This window comes from Limulus polyphemus, unplaced genomic scaffold (assembly GCF_000517525.1).
Source record: "Limulus polyphemus unplaced genomic scaffold, Limulus_polyphemus-2.1.2 Scaffold1521, whole genome shotgun sequence".
NCBI lineage: Eukaryota > Metazoa > Arthropoda > Merostomata > Xiphosura > Limulidae > Limulus > Limulus polyphemus.
Genome location: NW_013667131.1, coordinates 55,861 through 62,010, shown reverse-complemented (window position 1 = coordinate 62,010; position 6,150 = coordinate 55,861).

The window sequence follows — 6,150 nt, the reverse complement described above, 5'->3', positions numbered from 1 at the left end:
TTTAGGCGGTTCGTTTAACTATTATACGTGATGTACGTGTTTTGGCGGGTGGTTAATGAAAGTGATCTAAAACGCGACATTAATTTCTTGACGACCTAATATATGATTATATGGGCCAGAAATCTCAATTATTTATCATAACAGCCGGCCCCGGAATTCGAAATGAATTTATCAATTTAGAAAACTCTAACTGTACATTATCCAAAATAGATAACCATCTGAATACAGGATACGGTAATTCAACGGACGTAAGGTCTAACTATCTATCAAAAGTTCAACTTAAAACCTTTATAAAGTCATACTCCGAGATGGTATCAATATCACCATATAGGTTACCGCAAGATACAGTACGACATCAAAGTTTATTTCTGAAGATAGCTAATACAACAAGTATAAACTAAGCTCCTACAAATAATGAATATTCCACTTCCAGACATTGAGAATCAAGGTGATAACTCTCAGCCATTTTTCGAAAGCATTTTCTGGCTATGCACCATTAAAAGTCACAGATGGGAAGCGCTCAGGATTTATCAGTGAGAAATCCGACAGTGTGTTCCTGTACAAAGTGAATAGAGTTTCAACTGATGTCACTTCCATGTCAGCTTTAAAAAACGATTTTTGACAATACTTGTCACTTGTCTTTACTATTTGCTTCAATTCTTTTTTCAAAATATTTCTTACCTGACAATTTCTTTAGACTTCGAACTTGCCTATCTAGTAGATTTTATTCTTCGAGGCCATGACGCTTAGTGAAACATTTTGACCCCATATAGACATAATCAAATTTATCTCAAAGCTTCTTTAGGGTCGCTTGTGCTATTTCAACTAAACACGCTGTCAGTAAACTTTTTCAGATTGTAAATAGGCTAATGCCGGGCCAGTAAAGAAGAACAATGTTTTGAACATCAGTGTCGCTAGAATAGTTTCGTATGAAGTGATACTTTTCAACAATACTTTTGCTTCACAAACAGTTTAAGTTTACGCCGAGTGGTCAGCTAATTGGCAGGTTTTAAAATCATAAAACATTCTAGCAACTCCAGCTCCTCAGACTCAGTGAAAAACACAGCATTCATTGCTTTTTGATGTTTCCATAATCGCGTCTTAGATATTCGTTGCGGCTTGTGACTGTTTAATTTTACGGTCTTCCTATTTGTGAAGCAAAATATCACTTGTTTTTTCTTAAATACGAGAGAAAAAAATTACACTTTCTTAAGTACATTAATTAAAGATGTTTTTGTCGGCAATGATGATCAGGCGTCCATAATAGCAAGGCTAAAGACGTGATCAAAAGTCCAAATACAGAAGCATTATATACTTGAGCTTGAGCAGATGCTTCGTCATATGCTTGCCCGTCATCATCTTTCAGGCTTATTGATTGCGATTCCAAAATGATATGCAGATTAACAATTTTCCATTAAATCCATACGTAGCAAATGCTCTTTGATATCAACATCTGCCCTGACATACTCAATAACTACAGAAAGCTGATCAAAATTAGAAACTTCTGTCGTATAGTACATTGACATGCTTTAAATTCCAATATCCTTCAGATCTTCTAGAATGATGATTCTCAACTAGACAGTGATATGGTTACGTATGTCATTTTAGCGAATCGACACTGAGACAAGTTATCATATTTCTTCTTGCACTTTTCGAATTGGACATTTCATTCTTCTTCTTCGCCTTTCGCTTTTCACGTTGACATTTCCAACATGAATTACCCGCTTATTGTCGTAATTCGACAGCAGATTCACCAATGCTAAGAAATTACAGGGATTTCCGATTGTATCGATCGCCCTACGTAATGCCCTTAGAGCATCTCTTGCATGCAAGTTCTTGATTTACTAGAGTATTATTTTACTCATTTTTTTCTAGGATACCTCTATTTATCTTCACCAGCTTATTTTTTTCTGACTGTTTCTTCCGTACCTCCTCACATAGATGTTTAGTAATTGATGTCAGAGTACAATAATGAGCAAAGTGCATCATAGCAACTATATGATTTTGAGACTGTTAACGCTCTGTCAGGATCTTTTGAATTTTGCAGTTCTGAAAACACTATTTCAGGAAAATTATTTCCTTTTTTTGTTTTCCCTAAGAGTATGCAGAAATTACAATATACAGCGTCCTTAACTGTATTTTTTTTCTCGACTCAAACTAATACCACGAATCTTTGAATGATATTTTATGAGATGAAAATCTTGATCTCACACTTTCTCTCCACTATCAGCTATAGCTCTGGTTCTGCAGGCAGGCATTTTAGACCAAGCTGAGCAGGTTCAATCCCAAAATGTTTAAACGGTAGGGCTGTAGGTGCAAGTTAATGATACAGACAGCACTGCAGGTGTAGACTGAACCAAAGCTAGATGTATGATTAAGGTAGGGATGTAGGTGCAGACTGAACCAAAGCTACGTTTATGCTTATGGTAGGGATGCAGGTGCAGATTGAACCAAAGCTACGTTTATGATTACGGTAGGGCTGTAGGTGCAGACTGAACCGTAGCTACATTTATGATTACGGTAGGGCTGTAGGTGCAGACTGAACCATAGCTACATTTATGATTACGGTAGGGCTGTAGGTGCAGACTGAACCAAAGCTACATTTATGATTACGGTAGGGCTGCAGGTGCAAACTGAACCAAAGCTACGTTTATGATTACGGTAGGGCTGTAGGTGTAAGAAAACTTAATGTTAATGATGCAGACTGCACTGCAAGTGCAGGCTGCATCAAACCCGCTATTTCACAGTCCATCAAAAGACGGACATGTCACTCGAATGTGGCTTTCATCATTAACATTATAAACATTACCAAGACATTAGAGAACCACAAGTGAAATGTCTGGGATCACTTTCTGTGCCTTTGAAGCCCCGCTGCTGGTCTATAGCAATATAGTTCCAGTACTGATATTTTTATAGTAGCGCCGACAACGACATACAAGAAAAACAATATTCGTGATTATTGTGATTATGGTGTTTTTTAACGTCACTATGAAAAAAAAAACACTTAATAATTCATTTTAAAGTACTTAAGCTTATGAATCCTGAATTTCTTTTTGTAGACATGATTCTGCTCGGTATCGTGGCAGTGAGTACTGCACTATAATGTAAAACAGTACTGTTTTTCTTCAGATAGATGAAAACGCACCCAAAAACTTGGGAATCTTAGCGATAATTCAAAATAATTTCAGGTTCTAGAGACATATGTAAGCTCAGAAGTTTAAAATAGCAAATGCAATAGTAATGTATATAGAGTAGCAATGTTATTGAAGTAATACTATATAAGCTTACTTAGATATCCAGATAAGTGGTACATAAAAATAAGAACTGTGCAGACTATTCTTAAAGGATTAGTTTTCTCTAAAAGTTACTTCAAGAAAGGCCCGGCATGGCCAGGTAGTTAGGGCGCTCGACTCGCAATCAGAGGATCGCGGGTTCAAATCCCCGTCACACCAAACATGCTCGCCCTTTCAGCCGTGGGGGCGTTATAATGTAACGGTCAATCTTCGGTAAAAGAGTAGCCCAAGAGTTGGCGGTGGGTGGTGATGACTAGCTGCCTTCCCTCTAGTCTTACACTGCTAAATTAGGGACGGCTAGCTCAGACAGCCTTCGTGGAGCTTTGCGCGAAACTTAAAAACAAACAAACAATCTTCAAGAAATGCTGTCCTATAGTTTAGTTGTTTTTTTTTACACGGTTTTGACAGTAGATTATGCTAAAGGAGAAAGGAAACTAACTGGTCGTATGTTTTATTAATAAAACATTATTTCTATAATTACGTAAATAACAAAATAATAGATTAAATACAAAATAGAAATAATAATGATTATCGTGGCTGCGCGTAACTGCCATAACCCGGATGATATGGGAAATTAGTCGTCACTCCTGCATTTCTTAAGCGAAACGATACTATAAAAAACAACTACCAGTCAGCTTTGTCTACAAGTAAAAGAGTAACATATGTGTACTGAACGTGATGTATAAATCGAACAAAATCTCAGCAAACCAATCTTCTAGTTTTTATGTTTTATTGCTACGCCTTATGCTTGTTGACTAGTATGTAGACTCATAAGTATAGACAAATTAAAATGAGTATGCGGAATGTTACGTTTCAGAATTTATGAGTGGACATATACTTGATATGTAGACTACTTGTGAACATGTTATAGTATACATGGTTTATATACTGTTAAATGCTGATGCATCAAAAGATGTAGTAGAGGATTAAAGTTGTTTTTATTTTTGTGACAAATTATATGAAAATAATTTGCAATGTAAATTTTATAGTTATTAAGCTATAGCAGTAAAAATCACTTTAAACAATTTATTTGTTCATCAACGCTGACTGTCATGGCCTGATGGTTAGGGCGCTTGACTTGCAAGCTGCGAGTCGTGGTTCGAATTCTCGTCACCGAACATGCTCGCCTTTTGAGCCGCGGGGGCGGTATAATGTGACAGTCAATCCCACAATTTTTTTGGTAAAAATAGGTAGCTCAAAAGTTGGTGGTGGGTGGTGTTGATTAGCTTTTCACCCTCTAATCTATCAATGCTAAGTTAGTGACGACTAGGGCAGGTAGCTCTCGAATAGGTTTGGGCGAAATTCAAAACAAACAAACAAACCAAATAGGCGCTCCACTAAAGCTGTCAATCTAATGATAACAGTACCCATTAGTGTTACAGTGGTAAGTAAAGTTGTGGGCTTATAACACTAAAAATTATGTGTGGGCAGAGTACATCGTGTAGCTTTGTGCTTAATAACAGACATAGAACATTATTGTATACGTATAATGAGCAAGGACCTTACGAGGACTTGCAGCAGTGAAATGATTATATTTCATTTTAAGATATAAATGTATAAAGCTTTATATAAATTAAGAACAAAATTAAAAAGCTAAACATTTATAATGAATAGAATATCTATCCTAAATAAATAAATAAATATATATAGATTGAAAATATGGTAATTTAAAATTAAGTGAAGATAAAGACTGAGTAAAGAGAAATACATTAAACAAACGTGCAAATTACGAACGCGGGAAGTTTTATGATTTTGTAAAAAAATGAAATAAAAGAAAACATAATAAAGATTTGTAATATGTCGAAGAATTTCAGTTTACTCAGGAGGGGTCAGCTAAAACATTACAATCTTCATTTCCTTATTAAATGTCTGTACATTTTTTCCAATCCTCGGTAATCTAAGGCTTGACCTCTTCCATCATTATATTAATTATCATGTTGTATATGACAATAATATAATGTTGTATACAACGTTCACTTTGATCGTTTTCATTTCTCATCCACCGTTACTCACACCGATGCCATTAATTTTTCGTTTTTTTTTTTTGGAACACATGAAAAGTTTTAAGCATCTTAAAAAGGGAAGAGTTACACTTATAGTTGCTGTTTTTGCGTAAAGCTCCATAATGGATTATTATCTACGTTCTGTTTACCGCGAGCAATCGAGGATCAAATTTTAGAATTCCAATTACGAAAACTTACCGTTCACCGACTAGGGGTCATATTAGCTGAATATCACTCTTTTTCGTTTTTCTTCTCCAATGTTATTAGTCTCATAACCTTCATATAGACGCAAATAGCACGCTAGTTTTTATATGTGGTATGACGTTATAACAACTTACTGTTTAGATAAGTCTCATACACATGACATATTGATAGCATTTATTTATAATTATTACTATTTGAAATGGTTTCAGTGTTTTGACAAATTACATTTAAATAGTCTAAATTCAGACATCGTTTTACAGAAAAGCACGTGAATATGTTAGTTATTCACTTGTCAGGCCATTTGTGCTTTATTAGACTAATTATTTCTGCAGAGTGCATTACGCGATATGAAGAAAAATAATTGACAAGGGGTGAAGGAATGGAAGTAATTCTTTAAAAACTGTAAACAGAGCGCATTACGCGATGTGAAACGAAAAAATATGACAAGTGGTGAAGGAATGGAAGCAATTATTTTAAAACTGTAAACAGAGAGCATTACGCTATGTGAAACGAAAAAATATGACAAGTGGTGAAGGAATGGAGGTAATTCCTTTAAAACTGTTAACAGAGAGCATTACGTTATGCGAAACGAAAAAATATGACAAGTGGCGAAGGAATGGAGGTAATTCCTTTAAAACTGTTAACAGAGA